Source organism: Arvicanthis niloticus, chromosome 25 (genome assembly GCF_011762505.2).
Source record: "Arvicanthis niloticus isolate mArvNil1 chromosome 25, mArvNil1.pat.X, whole genome shotgun sequence".
NCBI lineage: Eukaryota > Metazoa > Chordata > Mammalia > Rodentia > Muridae > Arvicanthis > Arvicanthis niloticus.
This window is the reverse complement of record NC_133433.1, coordinates 27,795,322-27,813,749: the sequence shown is the minus strand read 5'-3', so window position 1 is coordinate 27,813,749 and position 18,428 is coordinate 27,795,322. Positions and strand designations below refer to the sequence as shown.

Below are 18,428 nucleotides of genomic sequence, written 5' to 3'. Positions count from 1 at the left end.
TCTTGATCACTCAAGCAGTATGGAGTATAGGTTCCATCTTGTGGAGTGAACATTAAGCTAAATCAGATATTGGTTGAGTATTCCCACAAGTTATATGCCATGATTGCACTAGCATATCTTGTAGAAAAAATATATTGCAGGTCATAGGTTTTGTGGTTGTGTTGTTGTTTATATTTTTATGTTTCTAGTCTGCAGAGTCTAGAAAAAAAAATCATCCTGAGTGAGGTAACCTAGATCTAGAAAAATAAATATGGTATGTGTTCACTTATATGTGAGTATTAGCCATTAAATAAATGATAACCAACCTACACTCCATAGACCTAGGGGGTTAGGTATAGAGGAAGAAATTAGGAGAACATCTAGATCTCCCTTGGAGGGGTAAATAGAATGGATTTTATGGGTGGACTGGGGACAAGGTATGGTATGAATTATAGCATCTGGTGGAGAGGGTTGAGGAAGGAAATAAGGGGAGAGACAGCTAGAATTGAAAGGCATTTGAGGGACAATATGGAAACCTATTATTGTGAATATATATATATATATATATATATATATATATATATATATATATACCAAATATATAAAAGTGACCCTAATGTGATTTTCTAAAACTGGAAGTGACAGAATCCCAGCTAGCCCTCATTTGTCACCAGATGAATTTTTCATTATCAGGACTGGGATGCATTTAATTGTGTGAAAGGGGTCCCTGGAAATCCCCAAACAACCCAGGCTGTTTCTAAGACAATGGGTTGCTCTCTGAAAACTGTCTGCAGGGGTCAGGGGCATTGCCGAGGACACACCCAAACAACTAATTGAACATGGAGAAGTAAGCTAGAGTCTATATGAAACCTTTACTCATAAATTCTAGTGGCTCGGGTGAGGGAGACTTTTGATTTTTAAAGAGACTGAACCATATTTTAAATAGCTAGGAAATGCAATCTGTCTAGATGTCATTAGCTGATTACTGAATAATGACAATGAGGTACATTCCTACAATGAACATTTTTCAGCACTTGTTCAGTTTGCAGGTAAATAGAAGGGAAAACAAGTGTATTAAATCTAAGAAGAGGAGAGCATGCCACATGTTCTCTCTCATGTGTTAGCCCTTGTTTTATATCTCTAATTTGGTGTGTTCCACTTAAAATACATGTTAAAGGCAGGGATTTAGAAAGTGGCCACTGGGGGAGATACCTTAAGGGAGATGGTTGAGTACTACTATATAATGTAGCAGCTTTGGAATAAAACCGATGGTGGGTTCTATCAGAGGAGTCTGAGAACAAGCCCTGGGCAGTGGCCTCAGTTGCTCTTTAGAGCAGAACAAGTGGTGGGGACAAGGCAGAGATGAGGCCTTTTGAAGACCATTACCTAGGATCTTATCAAAAGATGGGCATTTCATCCTTTATGTAGTTGGGAAGACAAATACTTATGAAATTTCTTCTGTGCTGCTCTACTTGGATATGAAGACAATGACATGGGAAAACAACTCAAAGGAGCAAGGCTTCTGAGGATTATCTACTAGCAGTGAGGCAAGAGTCCTGTAGCCATGCTAGGATAAGCAGGCATTCTTTGTGCTTCTCTATAGTTTGCATGTGTTGGAATGCACTTGCAAGGTGTAAGAAACTTGGTAACATCTGTTGTGTGGCTTTCTCTGGTGCTTAACATGAAAACAGATTCTCCTTTTGAGTTTCTCCAGTAGTTTGTTTGTTTGTTTGTTTGTTTGTTTATTGTACTTGCTACCGATGAAATTGAGACTTTCACTTGGACAGAGTCCATTTCAAATGCCCAAGTTTACATTTTAGTATGGATAAAACTGTAAGAATTTTATCAAGCTACTTCATAATGGTTAAAAGATTATTTTAAAAATATAAGTCATTTAGCAAAATATTTGTCAAATATTTCATAAAATAAAATAAAGATTTTATGGACATTCTAGCCAACCACTGCTAACAGCCATCCCATTGCCACTACAATGGCCACTTTGAGCAATCCTTTTGGTATGCTTGCATGTACAGATGGATGAAAAAATATAAATCACTCTATTTGATTCTTGTTCCTTTCAATTCCAGGTGACAATGGAAAATGTGAAGAGCAAGAAGGTCCTAAATTTTGTCCCAAATGTGTGTCTCTCTCAGAACCGGGCTGATGGGGGCATTGTCTATGAGCTTCCTGTCATGAAAGAAGGGAAGTCTGTTTTTCCATGTGTGTTATTAATCTTTGGTAGCATATGTTGCATAAGTTCACTGTTTTTAGATGCTTGAATTTACTTCTGAACTATACATCTGGAGACTATTTTTTTTCCTGCTTCTTAGCTTCTCTTTTTACTCTTATGGAATGACTTATTCAGTGTCACAGCCTTGATCACTGGAAGTTATGGGATTAAGCACATCTCAAAATAGTTCTTATGATACAGGGAAAGTCACAAAAGCTAAGGCTGTGGGGACAACAAATGTCATCCTTGTGCCTTGTCTGGCTTTTCTACAGCCAGCTGGCTATTCACTCATCACTGCAATCTTGATTTATTTTCTCAGAACTGGTATTTCTCTGCTAAGGATAAAATACCTTTCTATGTCATTTGTATTTTATTTTATTTCTATGTCATTTGCCTTTTAAGTAATATTTTATTTCTCCATCTAACAAATGTCTATTTAGAAATAAAATTAAAATGCCGTGGTCAAAGTTTTTTCAATAGGCCAAAATATAGACAGTGGATATGCCAGGAAAGTTTTGTGGCTATTGCTGGAAAACACATAGATCTAGACTCTGTTTTCTTGAATTCTGAGGTAATAGATTTCCTTTTGATTTTTCTTTCAATTGCTTTGTCAGTAGTGAGATATCATGTTGATGTGTATACTGGGCAGTTGAAACAAGAAAAAACTGAATCCTAAGTCTCCCTGTGTCTCTATGGGGAAAGGGGAGACTCTGGCCTTCGACTATTGCACAGATCCAATATGCCTGTACGGTTTTAAAGGGGACAGGTGAGTTTCTACAACGTTCCCTTTGATGTGGCCATATGGACTTTAAAAAGAGAAAGGTACTGTCAGTCTTCAACTGAGCTCTAGAGCACTTTTAATTTAACTATCTTGACTACTTTCTCAAGGGTCTTGTTTTTGTCCATTTTCAAAATGTTTCTTTGAGTTTGTTCTTTAAAGCAATGTGCTAAATCCTAGTGAACAATAGAACAAAGAAAATGCATTACATTAATAATGTAAGAAAAATAAACTGAATTGAAGAGATTTAAAGGAGAATATACATGGACATGCTCCTAAGGAACTCATAGCATTGTTCTAGACTAGTGGTTCTCAACCTTCCTGATGCTGTGACACTTTAATACAGTTCCTCATGTTGTGGTGATCCCCAACCACAAAATTATTTCATCACTACTTCATAACTGTAACTTTACTTCTGTTTTAAACCAAAATGTAGATATCTAATATGCAGGATATCTGATCTGTGACTCCCAAAGAGATCATGACCCACATACTGAGAATAACTATGAAGGTCAGACCAAAGAAGGGGTTGCAGCTTATTTCATATATTACCATTAAGACAACTAGAATGAAATTAAGCCCCGTGTTAGGCCCTTTTTGTCCTATTTGAAAGCATGTATTTGAACGTATGGGAGTTCTCTATGGGTGTCTGCAAACTTGGTTGTATTTGGGAAGGAGACATTACTTGGAAGTGTGGGGTTAATGTGAGGAATTACCCAAAGATGCATTCCTAAGAAAAAGGTACCTTGATCCAGTTTGATACTGCTATTCTCAGACTTGTTTGTTTGGCTTGTGAATTATAAACCACCAGAGAAAGTAAATCTCATCTGTGCCTTTTCCTGGTGAATGTTATAGAAAAGTTTCCACTGGAAGTAGGAAGATGAGTTCTGACTAGATGAGAATCATCCAAAATGTTATGCTCATTCTTTCTTTTATTCACATGTGAACTAATTCATAGCAAAAATAAAGGCTTAAATATTATGTTATTAATCTGACTTTGTTTGATCCTCTGAATTGATTGGCTGGCTTTTCATAAAGTCCAGAGTCTGCCATTCTCCCAGTTTCTGATAAATGGTGAGGGCACCATTGCACTCAGCTGACATGCAGTGTTCTGAGACAGCACAGCATCAAGAGGACTAGCCAAGACGACTGATAGACTAAGAATTTCTAAGTCATCTTCATGGTTGGTCTTCTTCAGTTCATCTTAATGCACTGCATGTCCTATAAAATGGGAACAGGACACTTTGGACTGAAACTGAACTTGAAGAGGAGGCATAGTTACAGTCTGAGTAAAGAGGAGTCGAGGTGTAAGATTAATGGCATCATCTTTAAAGTCTAGAATCAGACGCAAATAAATGTTTTTCTTCCCTGGTTTATTGCAGAGTTTATCCTTTAAAAAATTATTTTCTTTAATGCATTGCATATCAAGAACTTTACTAGCCACAGTTAAGAAGTCAGCTGACCCTGATGCAACAGGTGACACTTGTCATGAAATATCCTCTTGAAAGTTGTCCTGGAGAGAGCAGGAGGTTACCAGAGCACATTCAGGAGGATTCACACACACACCCTCACTAAACTAGCTGCAGCTTTGGTCTAGCTGAAGCAAGAGAAGGTTTCAGCAGCATCAACCAACAGTTCAGACTCAACAGTATTTGCAGTGACTAAGTTACACTTTTAACTGACAACACTGTGGACCACAGCTAATACTGCATAGCCCTTGAAAGCAATGCAAGCAATTCTGGTTTCTCTTCTCTTCTTTTCTTTTCTTTTTCTTTTTCTTTTTAAAACTAGGAAATAGAGTAATAGTAACTAACAGCTGTCGTTTCCCGACACTTATCAAATTTAAATAAATTCATGACACAATCTTCAGATAAACTAACAGCCTTGAGGAAGGGCCATTGGGAGGAGTCTTCTTCATTCTAACCAGCAGAACATTTCATCCAGGCTTGCATCTCTGAAAAATGTCAGCATAGTTTTGGTGTGATAAGCTGACTTTATTTAGGAATGAAGATTACAGGGTACTCTCTCACAACAAACTTCAGAACATAGTCTATTTACAAAGGAAAGAGAATGAGAGGTATTACTGAAGAAAGACGGGAAGAGAAGTAAGAAAGGCAAGTTTGTCCCTCATGCCTTTACAGGTATCAACATACATGGGAAGGGCCACACTGCCAGTTTTTCCTAAGCAGCTGCTTCTCAGGGCCTGAAGCTGGAGGCTGTCTTGTTAGTTACAGTTTTCTTTCACATCTGAAAGAATAATGAAAAAAGTAAAGATTGGAAAGAGAAAACAGCATAATTTGCTTATGTTTCTTTCCCTTATTGCCCACTCTGCTGTTAACTGTGGTAACATCTTCTCTCTTCAAGAACTGGGCTGCTCCTGGCAGCCTCGGGTTACTCTTATTGCCAGAATTTGTCATTTGTTGGACTCTAGTTATTTCCGTGGGGCTTTTCTCCACCAGATGGATGCATTTCCGATCGAAGCAGTGTCTCTAGAAAACCTGCAGAAGGTGCTGTTGCACTGCGAGGCCAGTGACAAATCCCAGTACCAATACTGTGAGAAGGTCATCGGCAAAGAGCCAGGCAGCTCCTTAGAATCAATTCATCTTCACCTGTGAAAGGTAATCTGGTCTTGATGTTCTTTAGGAGAGCAGCTGAAGCTGAGCCCTTGTGTATCCCTGTCAGGTCATGGATCCTGTCCTTCTCTGGGGCTGCACATTGAGAGGTATTCATTGATGGCTCAGTATATCTTTCATTATCAATTTTATGCTTCATTTTCTTACTCTCTGCTTGGTGTGTCGCAAAAAGGGTCTAATGTTTAAGCCTGAGAAGAATATGAATAGAGAGAATGCTTGTTAAAATATTGGTATCTTTACTAAAATTGTACAGATAAAGCAATCCTATAAGGCAATGAAGAATGAAATCAAAAGGAAACTTTCAGAGCAGAATATGTCATAGACAGATTCACATACAGATAACAAGTGTTCTTTTCAAGGTGCTGAAGGCTAGGCTGCATTCCTTGCCTAGCACTGGTTTAAGCCTAGGGACTCCTAAAAAATCCATACCTCCTTGCTATTTAAGGGCAATTGTTTATGCAGGAGGAAGCCTTGGTTTTCAGATGTTTGCATAGACTTCTCACCTTAGAACTCCCAGCCTTAAAACTGAGATTATGTTAATTATTGTTTATCATCTCAGTTGCAGGCAAGGGCCAGGCCCCAATTTGAAGAACAGGGTGGAACTTCTATATTGAGCCTCAAAGTATTGTAGGCTCAGTGTGGGAATGTTGTGTATGTGATTTGAAGTGTCTTGTTTTCATGGTCCTAAGGATTGAATTTAGCGATACTCATGCTGAGACAAGCGCTCTACTGCTGGGCTACATTCACAGCCCCATCTTGAAATTTTGAATATTCAATGGCCTCAGCTTTTCTACACAGAGAACATTTGCATATTCAATGTCCTCTCCCTAACAGATAATCAGCTGGAATGTGGCTAAGACAGGCAAAATGAAACCCAAGGAGATGAGTTTGGTGGCAAATTCAATTCTCAGACAATTTCAATTTTGAGTAACAGCACAAAAGAGAACCTGAACTCGGGAGGTGATGCAACCATGAAGGCAGTGGAGGTGTGAGGATAGGGGAGCACAGAAGAGCAGTGCAGAGGCAGCACCAGGGAACACTGCAGGCCCACTACTTTGAAACAATCATACCACTAAGCTGGGTAATGTTCATCAACCTGGGAAGTCATGTGGGAAGATGGAATCTTAGTGGAGGATTTGCCTCCATTCTATTGGCTGCAGGGCACATCTTGCTTAGAAATTGACAAAGAGTGCCCAACCCACTGTAGGCAATGTCCCCTCTGCACAGGTGGGCCTGGATTGTACAAGAAAGCAGGCTGTGCAAGCCAGTAAGCAGCATTCTTCCATAGCTTCTGCTTCAGTTCATTCCTCTGGCCTAATTAAATCATGATCTGTAAGCTGTGAGACAAATAAAGCCTTCTTACCTAAGTTGCTTTTGGTCAGTGTTTTATTTCAGCAGCAGAAACTATATTACATCAACCATCAAAGTTACCGGCATCACTTTTACCTCACCTCGACTTTTCTTTGCGTATTTGTCTTTGTTGTAATTTTAATTTTAATTTTGGCCTTTAATATTTTATTAGGTAGTTTTTTCTCTTAAGCCTTTGAGAAGAAAAAGAGGAAATAGTCTAAAAGCTTTATTTTAATTACATCTCTTTACATTTGTAAATTTCCAACAATTTTAATTGGCTAATAAAAAAGCAAAGCTAAGCATGAAAAAATATATATAAAACCAAAGAGAAAAAAAAAACCAAAACAGATATAACAAACAAAACTGTTTTGTTTGTTAGTAGCTTTATCTTCCCCTCCAACTTTACCCCCAAACATTACCAATTTGTTCTTATACCTATCCTCTTGTAAGATTTTGTGAAATAAGAACATCTTTTATCACCTGAAAAGATTCTGCTGCACATTGCTTATGCCTCATGGAATGGACGAACCCCTTTTACCTGGGAATGCCTTTCCTCATTCTCCTCTCCTCATCTCAAGGAATTCATTCTTTAAGGTCTTGTTCAAACTTAACCTCTAGCATAATGTGGTCGGCTAGAAGACAAAGGGCTCTCCATGTGACCTGGGCACACAATGAGGAAGATAGCCTGTCCCACCCACAGTTTCCAGACATCATAGGCAACCCTATCTTATGCTCCACATCTGAGGGCTAGAGAATACTTCACCTGGCCCTCAATTTTTATTCTGCCTACACTCTGTCATATCAACCCTCGTGATTTCTTTCAAATGTGAAATCTTTCTAATTTTTGTTATTTTTGATTACTAAATTCCATCATCTGAAAGGAAGAGATAATTAGTGCCAACTGAGTTGGAGATAAAATAAGTTTACTGACAACATATATAAAGCAACTAAAAGTCAGTTAAAAGATATGTCCCATACTGACATAGCAAATGTCAGTGTTTGATGCCCTACTCATTAAATGTTAATATTTAATGTCCAAAATAGAGTGGAGCCTGAGGAAATAATGGTCATTGCTCATCCTTCCAGTAGTGATGAGGAAAACACTTCTAAACACTCATGCCTTCCTATTTTCCAGATATGAAGAGGTGGGGGGAGCCTGCCTTCACAGTTCTGAAAGAAGCAGGAGCCTGAAAGAAGTACAGTGTTCCTCTGAAAGTGGACTAATGCACAGTAGAAAGAGATCTTCCAGAAGCCATCAACAATGGCTCCTCTGTAGGGTCAGTTTAAACAGATGAAGGTTGGAAGGCTACACTGAGTTGGCAGTATCCAGTAGCTGGACAAGAACTGGCCTGCATAAGGTCCTATGCTCCCAGCATTACCAGCTGGGTAGGGTGCACCTTGAGACATTTTTTTTTCCTGGGATGTGGGGCAGAAATTTTCAGTAGACACATCACAAAAAGGAAAAAAAAAAAAAAGACTATCTCAGTCATGTCCCTTAGAGCTTTCTCAGAGAGCAAATCCTCACAGCACAACTGCATTTGGATGGAGGACTGCTAGCTGCTGTGGCCTTCTGTGAGCTTAGTGGAAATTCCTAGGTGAGATCTGGTAGACCAGACCTCATGGTGACTACACCATAGATGCTTCCGATGGATTTCTCACCACTCTTACTTCACTTCAACACCTATATCCTACAGATTTGCCTTATGTTTCTGCTGAAAGATATTATGTTCTGCCCTTTGTATGTATAATAAGGAGAAAAATACATAGCATGGATTGTTTGCCATTTATGCAGCTTCGGCCACTTAAGGTTTGGAACAATACAACAACAAAACACCAAAATCCCATTTTAATACTGAAAACATTTGACAGACTTTTTGAATAGAATGGTATGTTCTTATTCACTATTTGTACTATCTTCCTTCAGCGGATGTAACAAATGGTCAGAAACCTGGTACTTTTAATACAACAGGAATTTAGACATTTCGGAGTTGGCTGAGCTATGGTGTCTGGGGTCTTATGCCAGTTTGCCTCTCCGGGCTGAGAGTGGTTGCTGATGATCCTTGATGTTCCTCGAATCTCAGTAGCATTGCTCGAGAACCTGTTGCCACTGTCAAATGGATTTTGCCACTTGGAGTGTTTCTGTCTTTCTGATAACACACTAGCCCATCCTACTCCAGTGGGAACTTAATGATTACATCTGCAGGGGCCGGCATTGAATGTTGTGAGATTCTCAATGCAGATGGCATTTGGGAGGATTCTTGAATCTTCCAGGATGCTACTAGAGTGAATTCTGCAACACATTATGTACTGCAAGCTTCAAGCTTTCTAAACTACCTAATTTCATGCAGTATTATGAACATTTGATCCTGTTTATAATAATGAAATCATGAAAAACGAGTCAGAATCTATATTTAATAGAAACATAGTGATTCACAATATGATTGTAGTAACCGAATAAGCTTAAAGGCCAGCGTTGCCAAGACTCTGAGCCTGGGTCACTATCATCAGATGTCCCTTACCTATTTCTAAGATGACTTGACATGAACTTATACTAACAAGTTATTGAAAATAAAAATTCTACCCATGGGAGAGAGACACAGAGATTTTAAAGTTAAATGTAAACAACTGATACTTATTTTAAAAACTAAATAGATGTTTCAAGGTAGAGCAGCAGTGCCTGACTTTTCTTCTTAAAGCAACACAGTGGTCAGAGAGGCAGAGTGAGACTCAGGCATACTAACTGAAGAAGCAGGGTGCCTCTCAGGTTTAGTGCACAGTTAATACCTTAAAAACGTTCTTGCCTCAGTTCAACTCCTTCTTTCCATCCTCCTGCTTACCTTCCTCATTCATCCCTTTTTCTTCCTACTTCTCCTTCTTACCTTTTTGGGTTTTTTTGAGAAAGGTTAAAAACACATACTTTGGGTAAAAGAAAAAGAAAAGACATAAAGATGTTTGTACCATGTATCAGACTAACCATCTATAAATCCTAAATCCTTCTACAGTATAGCATGGATTCTCTTCTACTTTGGCACCCACCCATCTTTTCATCTACAGAACTCAGTGCCTTTTTTTCTCTTATTATGTGTTTCTTTTTTTAAAAAATGATATTACTATAAAATACTTGGAACTAAACAGTATTCCATGATAAAATGAACGAGGCCCAAAGTCTGAACATCCTTATGAACTCCTTGGTACCTACTTACAGACTGCTTTAGAGAGTCAGAGGTCTCACTGAAATAACTGTTGGCCCTGTGGGCAAATGAGGCCAGGGTGTACAGGGAGGGTAATGTGGCCTTCCTTGCTTCCTCTGGGATTAATTGAAGTTGAAGTTGCCCCCTACCACACAGGACCAGACTAGGCCCTGCAGACAATGCCCTCTGCTTGTTTTGCTTCCAGTTTTCTCAGTTGGTGCTGCCTTTCAGCATTTGAATAACCCTTGGCACTGGTGACTAAAGTCCACTTAGCATTCCCAGAAGCTGTGGAGCCTCATGCAGGGGTATTTTTGAAAGACCCTCAAGAGAGGAGACCCTCACTCAAGTCTTGGGATATCATGGCCACCCAATAACTCAAAAGATACTGAACTTGATGCAAACAACAAGAGGCTTTATTTTGGGATCAGCCAGCTGAGGTCAAGACTCATAACCCACCCAGGGGAAGAGGAGTTTTGACAATGAGTCCAAAGGGAGAAGGGTATTTAAAGGAAAAAAAACCCACAAACCAGAGAGTGAGGGAGAATACCAGTGGAAAGTACCAGCCCATCATTTAGTCAGTCATATGGGGAACACCCTGTTCATGTTTATCATAGGAATTTAATCTCGCTCAACCATCTACTTTGTGGTTAGCCAGGTTCCTGGAACCTAGAGCTCATGAACCAGATGACCTGCATTCTTAGTTCTGCCTTTTTGTGGTCATCTAAGTTCCTGGAACATAGCTGGCCTGGCTCCACTTTATCTGCTAGGGGTCTCAAAAAGTTTCTATTCCTTTCAAACACACTTTCAAAGTTGCCCTCTGACTTATACATACATCCCGTGGCATACGGTTGCCCACATACACATGCATTCACATACATAATAAAGTGAAATTGCAAAAGGAACAAATCTATACAACTCTAGATTCATATTTAGTTCTTACAATCCAGGGGTGTTTTCTAAACTCTATGTGGCTTTTATCATCAACTTTCACAGGATACAGATTGTTGATGCAGCATCTAATGTATTTAACCAGTTGTGTTTATCTGCCTACCTTATTTTACCTCACAATAGATTCCTCAAGTCTCAGGAAATCACGACCACCCAAGAATCACAAGAAACCATACCTGGATGCAATCAGCAGAGGTTTATTGGGGAGTTGGCTAACCAAGGTCAAAACTGCTTGTCCATGCAGGAACAGAATTTTGACAAAAGGCCAGCAAGCTGAGGGGTTTCTTTGATAGGGAAAGGGAGGAATTTTCGAGCGGTTACACATGATTGGTTGCTTTACAAAATTTGAACACCAACAGGTTGTAACACTGGAAAGACCAAGGGGGTGGAGGGGTAACCCAGAACAGTGGAACATTTCAGAGGAACCTACCCTAAACGATCATTACCAACTATTTCACGTAAACTATTTTTCACTTCTTCCAGCTATAGCCCCACCTAGATGGCTTGCATCTTTCTCAGTGGTCAGGAATATGTCTTCCTGCTTTGGGCTTTTCCCACCCACAGGTGGGCCTAATGCCTGAGGCTTGAGGAATATAATCCAGCAAGTGCCCTCTGATTCAGGGATAATGTCCTCTACCCGGAATGTGCCCCGGGGCAGTGAAGGCCTGAAATCTTATTTTCAGTTCCAAGTTCTGGAACCTGCACTTTTTTCTGCTCAGGTCTAAGGCAAAAAAAGTCTACACATTTTTCATAAGACGGTCTTTATAATTTTTCACTCTACAACCTCAAGGTTGGAAGATGTCTTTGATTGTTACTTTCAGTCCCCTCCATGTTTTCTAGAATACAGTAATGTACTCAAGACATGATGATCTTTAAGGGAAATTATGGGGAATATTTGAAATTAGAATATTATTTATTTATTTATTTATTTATTTATTTTGCTTTTAGTCTTTACAGTGGTTTTAAAGAAAATCATGGTGAATATTTGAAATTAGAATATAAAATTTAAAGGTTTAACTATGTCTCAATCTTACTCATAACAAAACAAAATGATCATTTAATTCTCCTTTTTAAGTGCTAGTAACAAAGCTCAACAGTAAATATTAGAATTAACACAGGGACATAAAAAAAGGGAAAGACAGACATCTTACTCAAGTAGAGTTTTACAAAAAGGACAATTATTTGTTTCAGGACAGTTTCATCTTGAAAACTAAAAATTATCAGTTGATCTATGGTGAGATATTCTCCCATGACTACCTCTCCACTGCTACATTGTGCTTGGAGGGCCTTTGAGAACAGGTAGGACTGCATCATAGAGCAAGACATTCTTGAGCCCCTGCAAGCCTGATAATCACTTCCCTACCCATCCTCACTCACTCCTAAACATCCCCATCCACCCGCACTGTAGTCATTTACAATGCATTTCCCTTGGTTAATGGCTCTGCAAGTTCTGGAGTTTATTCCAAGAAGATCACAGGAAATGGCTGTGCCTGCAGAAAATTGTAAATCAAGTCTTGTTCGCAGGACAAAAAAAACATCATGGATGCTCAGGAAGTGTTTTCTAAATTAGTCAATTTACAAATAAGTCATAGTCAGTCCTGTGGTGAACAGGACAGGAAAGGACTCTGGAGCATATTGTACTCAAGACATGATTATCTTTAAGAGAAATCAAGGTGAATATTTGAAATTAGAATATAAAATATATTTTTGCTTTTAGTCTCTACCATGTTTTCCAGAATATAACAGGGTACTCAAGACACCATGATCTTTAAGGGAAATCATGGTAAATATTTGAAATTAGAATATAAATCTTAAAGGTTTAACTATGTCTCAATAGACTTCTTTTGTATAAGTCCATTTGACCGGAGGACCTCACTCCCAGATTGCCTTTGTGTGCAGGGCTGTGGTGATGAGTTTCAAATGAGTTGGCCAACCTCCTTGGCCATTGACATTTTAGTCTTAAAATTCTTATAAGTGAAGTGCAGTTTACACCCTTCCTTAAACATTCTCCAGGTTACACTGGTCATTTCTCAAGACTTCATGTTTAGTAGCTTATTTTATTCTCTCGTATTTATATAAATCTCCATCCTTTCATGTGCAAGACAAGCAGCTCTCTATCCCATGAAGCTTTTCCCTGGCTTCTCACCAGGAGTGAACTCATGTTTAATTTATTTAAAATCCTCAAATGTTAGACCACAAATAAACAAAATCAATAACAACAACCATCAAAAAAATCCTCAAATGTTTCACTTAGTGCTCCATTCAGTATGTACCACACAGCATCACTGTCATTGTGAAAGTGTTTGTCTTGGGTACTGGATGATAAGCTTCTTAAGGACAGGGCCTTAAGTGTTTCATTTTCATTCTCAGCATGGTTTCTTGTACCAAGTGGGGATTTAGTCGATATTTCTGGAAAGAAAAAAATAAGAAAGGGAGAAGAGGGTGAGCATCACAGAATTCTAAATGGGGAACCTTAGAAGTCACATAATATTTATGTTAGTTCTCTATCTCAGGAACAGATTTAGGTGTCTCACTAAAAGTAATTTATGCATCTACTTATTTTCAAAACAATTAACCTATGGACAAATCATTTTCTTTTCTCTTTCTGGAAATAAAAAGAAATGATGAACAATATAGACTTTTGAATAGATGTAGACATTTTGATAAAATAAAGAAATGTAAAACACTCTTTTTATAGGGAAAAAGAATAATAAATATTATTATTATTATATAATATAATATAATATTAATATTAATCGTCTTTTGCTATTCTGAGCATGTATTTGGCTGCCACATATTTCTGTGCTCTTCTTTGTCACTTTGAGCCATTCCTTGGTGAGAAGGTGACAAGAAGTGATGGTGACAAACTGACAGAATGAGGTGCAGAGATGAATCTTTCTTATTTTGGGGTGGTAATCAGCTGCCCATTGAAAACATTGAATAAAAAATGAAATCAAAGGAGGAAGACATGGTGAATACCACTGAAGCATGGATAAGTAGATATTTTACTATAGATATAAGAGTGAAAGCAGTCAGAGGAAGTGTCTAGGATGAAGCCTGCCAGCAGACAAACCAGACTGTGGGGGGTAGGGGTAGGGGGAGCAAGAGAGGAGTCACCTACCAAGAGAGGTTGCCTGGCCAGATGACCAAAAGATTAGGGTAGTTAAAATGGTTGAGTTATACAGAGATCAGGCTGATAGAAGGGAAGCAGATGCTCAGCCCCGGTAGGGAGAGCTTTAGGGTAGGGGCAAGGTGAGACATGCTGGGAGGAGCCTCGGGTACAAAGATGCCCTGGGTTTGAGATGTAACATTCCAACCTTTGAAGAATAATGAAGGGCAGCTACTTTCTTCCATAGCTATCTCCTGCCTTAATTGGGGTGTTGCTCTCTGGAGGTGGGGCAAGAAGGTTGGGATGCTAGTCAAAGAACAGGCTGGGGTGACATTGTAGGAACCAAATATAAGAATTCTAGGTCTCGGTTTGAACTTAGAATTCAGGTCTCAGTTTGAACTTAGAATTCACTGCCGGGGGACACATTCCTGGAGGAGTACATTTCTTAGAGGACACTTGCTGGATTAACATTTAGAGGAGGAAGGGAGAGGCTGATTAACATTCCTCAGACCACAGGGGAGGGAACCCACCTGTGGGTGAGAAAGGCCCAGAGCACAGAGACACATTCCAGGAGAGGGGTCCAGGATGGGAGGTGGTCAGCAAACTGAGCTCTTAATGTAATAAACCTGGGCAAATGGAAGACACTCATTGTTATAAAAGTAATGTGCGAATCTTAGTCACCTAACCTGGGAAGGTCAGCCTTTGTGGTCCTTTGAGGTTGCCCTTGTAGACTCTGTATAAAAACTGCTCCCAACTTTGACTCAGGGTTCCTCTTGTCTGCCTATAGGGGAACTCCAGTATACTGGTTAACATCTTATCATCAATAAACCTCATGTTATTGCAGTGAATCCCATCTGTGTGTGATTCTGGGGTATGTGTGATTCTGGGGGAGCGTGTCCCCTGGATTTGGATCTTAGAGTCCAACAATATGTTTCCCTTGCTACTCAGGTTCTGTGGAACCACCTGGGGCCAGAGAAGTACAGACAGTTCATAGTCTTCAGTTGACTGGGAATATGTTGAAATAGATACAGACTGGGGACAGAAGGTAAAGTTAAAGAGCTTAGTGAAAAATTTTTATCTTAGGTATATATTCAAAGTTCCAGGCTCATAGTTCTAGTAGTCATGAAAGGGGATTCTCAAGACCAGGGCAGGAGAGAGATTTTAACCTCAGGAATAGGCAATAGGTGTAGAAGCTAAGGCTATTGGTTGACAAAGGATACTTCTCTGGAGTCCAGTTGATCTGTGAAAGGTGGATCCAAGTCAATTCTTTCAAGCTTACATATTTTTTTAACTTTACAAAAAGAGATAAATGTTTTCAATATGTTAGCATTACTAGTGTTTGTAATCTCTACTAAAATCCTTATTGTAGAAAGAGCCTTTCACTGTGACTCAAGCCTTTGAGTCAAGCCTTATTCCTACTAAGTTTGGCTGTTAAAATTTTTGAGTTGACTCAAGCCTTTGAGTCACAGTGAAAGCTTGAGAAAAACCCCAAAATTTGGGGGTTAAAGTGAAGAATGAAAAATTATAAAAATCATTTTTATAGAATATATACATATATAGATGCCTTTTAAGTTCTTTTAGGGACATGGAAAATTTTCTCTGAAACAAGCCAGGCCAGTTCCAGGAACTGGCTGTAAGGAGTGAAAGTCATTCAGGTGGTAAAAAACACAATGACAGGGCTGTGGCTTTACAGCGGGAGCTAGTGAGAATACAAGGTAGGGCAGTGACTTGGTGAAACCACATTTTTTGAGAAAAATGAGTGTGCAGTGATTTTCACATGACTCTAGATCATTTGGGCTAGATTCTCTGGAATGTTCCACTGTTCTTGGTTACCCCTCCCTTGGTCTTCCCAGTGCTATGTTCAAAATTTGTAAAACAACCAATCATGTGTAACCGCATGAAAATGCAACCATTCATGTGTAAGCGCGCGAAAATGCCTTCCTCTCCCCACCCCATGCTATAAAAGACCCTTTAACCCACCACTCTAGGCCAAAACCCTGCTCTTGGAGCTAAAGAGCTTGTCATTTTGACTGCCGGCTCCTCCCCTAATAAACCTCTGCTGATTGCATCCAGGTATGGTTTCTTGTGATTTTTGGGTGGCCGCAATGTCCTAAGACTTGAGGAAGGGTCTCTGGAGTTTGGAGCTCTTCAAAAGGAGTCTGTGAGTTTATCACTTTTCAGAGTCTGGTAGCAAGTTAAACTGTCTTTCTCAGCTGAAGACCTCAGGAAATGAAGTCTGAGGCCTGAGGCCTAATTTTTACATATGAAGAAAAGGCAGCTGTAGCTAGTATGCTTGCCCACAAAGCTACAGTTAGCTTACCTCTAGACACTTTCAGGGATCTGAGAAGGACAAATCCAAACGTTCTCTGTATCAATCAAAATGATAAGAGACCTTTACCTTCATGGTTACCCTAGGCTCTCATGGTTTCTGTGGCCCAGTTAGGGGCAGAGATCATAGGTCTTCACCTGTCATATAGAACAATCTTTAACCTTTAGCTGTTACATAGAGCACAACTGGCCTTCAGCTGCCAGACCCAGAAGGTCTCAGAGATTTTCATTTGAGAAGGAACTTGGGAAAATGAACCTCAGCCAATAGAGTAGGGAAACCAAGCCAAAAGTGTCCACAGTTTTAAATAAACTTTACATGTTGTTTTAGTTACCTACTTTAGGCTTAACCTTGAAAACACATATAGGAGGCTAAATAAAGCTTGTCATTAAGAAAACTGCATTTATACTTAGCATAGCTATGAGTATAGTTCTGAGAACTTTTAAAACTTGATGATTTATAAGGTGACTGAGTATTAAATTGTTTGTTTTAATTGCCTTTAACAGTTTACAAGTTAGTAATTTTTGTAAGATTAAGAATGTACAGCCTTATTCCTACTAAGTTTAGCTGTTAAAATTTTTGAGTTGAAGATCTTTTAGCATCAAAACTAAAACTTTAGACAGATATCTTTATGTCAGATTTTGGTAATCTAATAAGCCTTAGAAATTTATTCTGGCATTAAACATAGTTTGCAAAAATGTAAGTGGTTAGACTTAAATATCTAACTCAATTTCTGTTACAATGAGTAGACCTTTATAACCTTAGGAATTTATAAGTCTTGGTTATATTTAATCATATAAATCCATCCTAGCCCAAGATATTTTGGAGATCTGTTATTGTCTTCTTAAACTAGAAGAGGATATAATCATAAGCAGAGGTCTCTGTAGGACTAAGAAGTTTTATAATTGTTGCTTTACTTGCTTTATATCACACTGTTTTCTTTTTTTAATTTTTTTACTTTAAAAAAAATTATTCACACTATTTTCTTAACCAAGATGATAGTGAAGTTTCATTGCATGTATCCCTTAACATTAGTAAAGATGGCTACCGGTCACATGGTTGCTTCTATCTTGATGAGGTTATCAACCAAAATGGAGACAAGTCACATGGTTGCTATTTAAAATATTTATTATCTTGGTGGATCTATTTTTAAACAAGAGTTGAATCCAAGTTACATATACAATAAGTAAATCTATTTTTCTAAAGAAGAGATGATTCATATATGATGAATTAAGAGTCAACTTTTTGTTACAAGTTTTAAGCTTTTTGTTATAAAGTTTACAGATTTTTAAACAATACCCAATGAACTTACAAATATCAAGATAAAGAGTGTTTACCTAATAGTATTAAAAGACTTCTTGAGAACAGAGCACAGAGAAATTGTTGAGATAAAAGATTTAAGAGTGGAAAGTTGTAAAATCTTAGAGATAAGAGACTTTGGGATCATTTGCTTAAACAAATGAAACAAGTCATATTATAATCATCAAGAACTTAGAACTCGAACGTGCTATCTTTGGTCACTGAGCCATACTGAGTCCAAGCTGTTTACAGTAAGACAGCAAGGCTTTAATATAATCTCTGACTTAGAGGTAGGAATTGAGTTGGAGGAGAGAAGGAGGAAGAATTGCAAAACAAACTCTATTATAGTGAGGGTTCTGATAAACTCCAAGAGGGAGCTGAGGAACATAGAACAATGTATCCATGAGGGTCAAGGAGAAACAAACAGGACCCACCCCCCTCCGCCCCCCCAAGCCCAGGGAGAGATCCATTCTGATTGAGGCCAGGAGGGCCTGAAGAAGCTACAGGCTTAGTAAGTAGAGAGTTGCCAGTGCCATGGTGCCCTGGTGGACACAGTAGGCAGATATCTATTTGGTGGGCACTCCA

At 38.8% G+C, this 18,428-nt stretch overlaps 1 pseudogene; it reads left to right on the top strand.

Annotated features, from left to right (window-relative positions):
- The window catches only part of LOC143438350 (lipoxygenase homology domain-containing protein 1-like), a 149,312-nt pseudogene that overhangs the window by 41,087 nt on the left and 89,797 nt on the right, over positions 1 to 18,428 (top strand).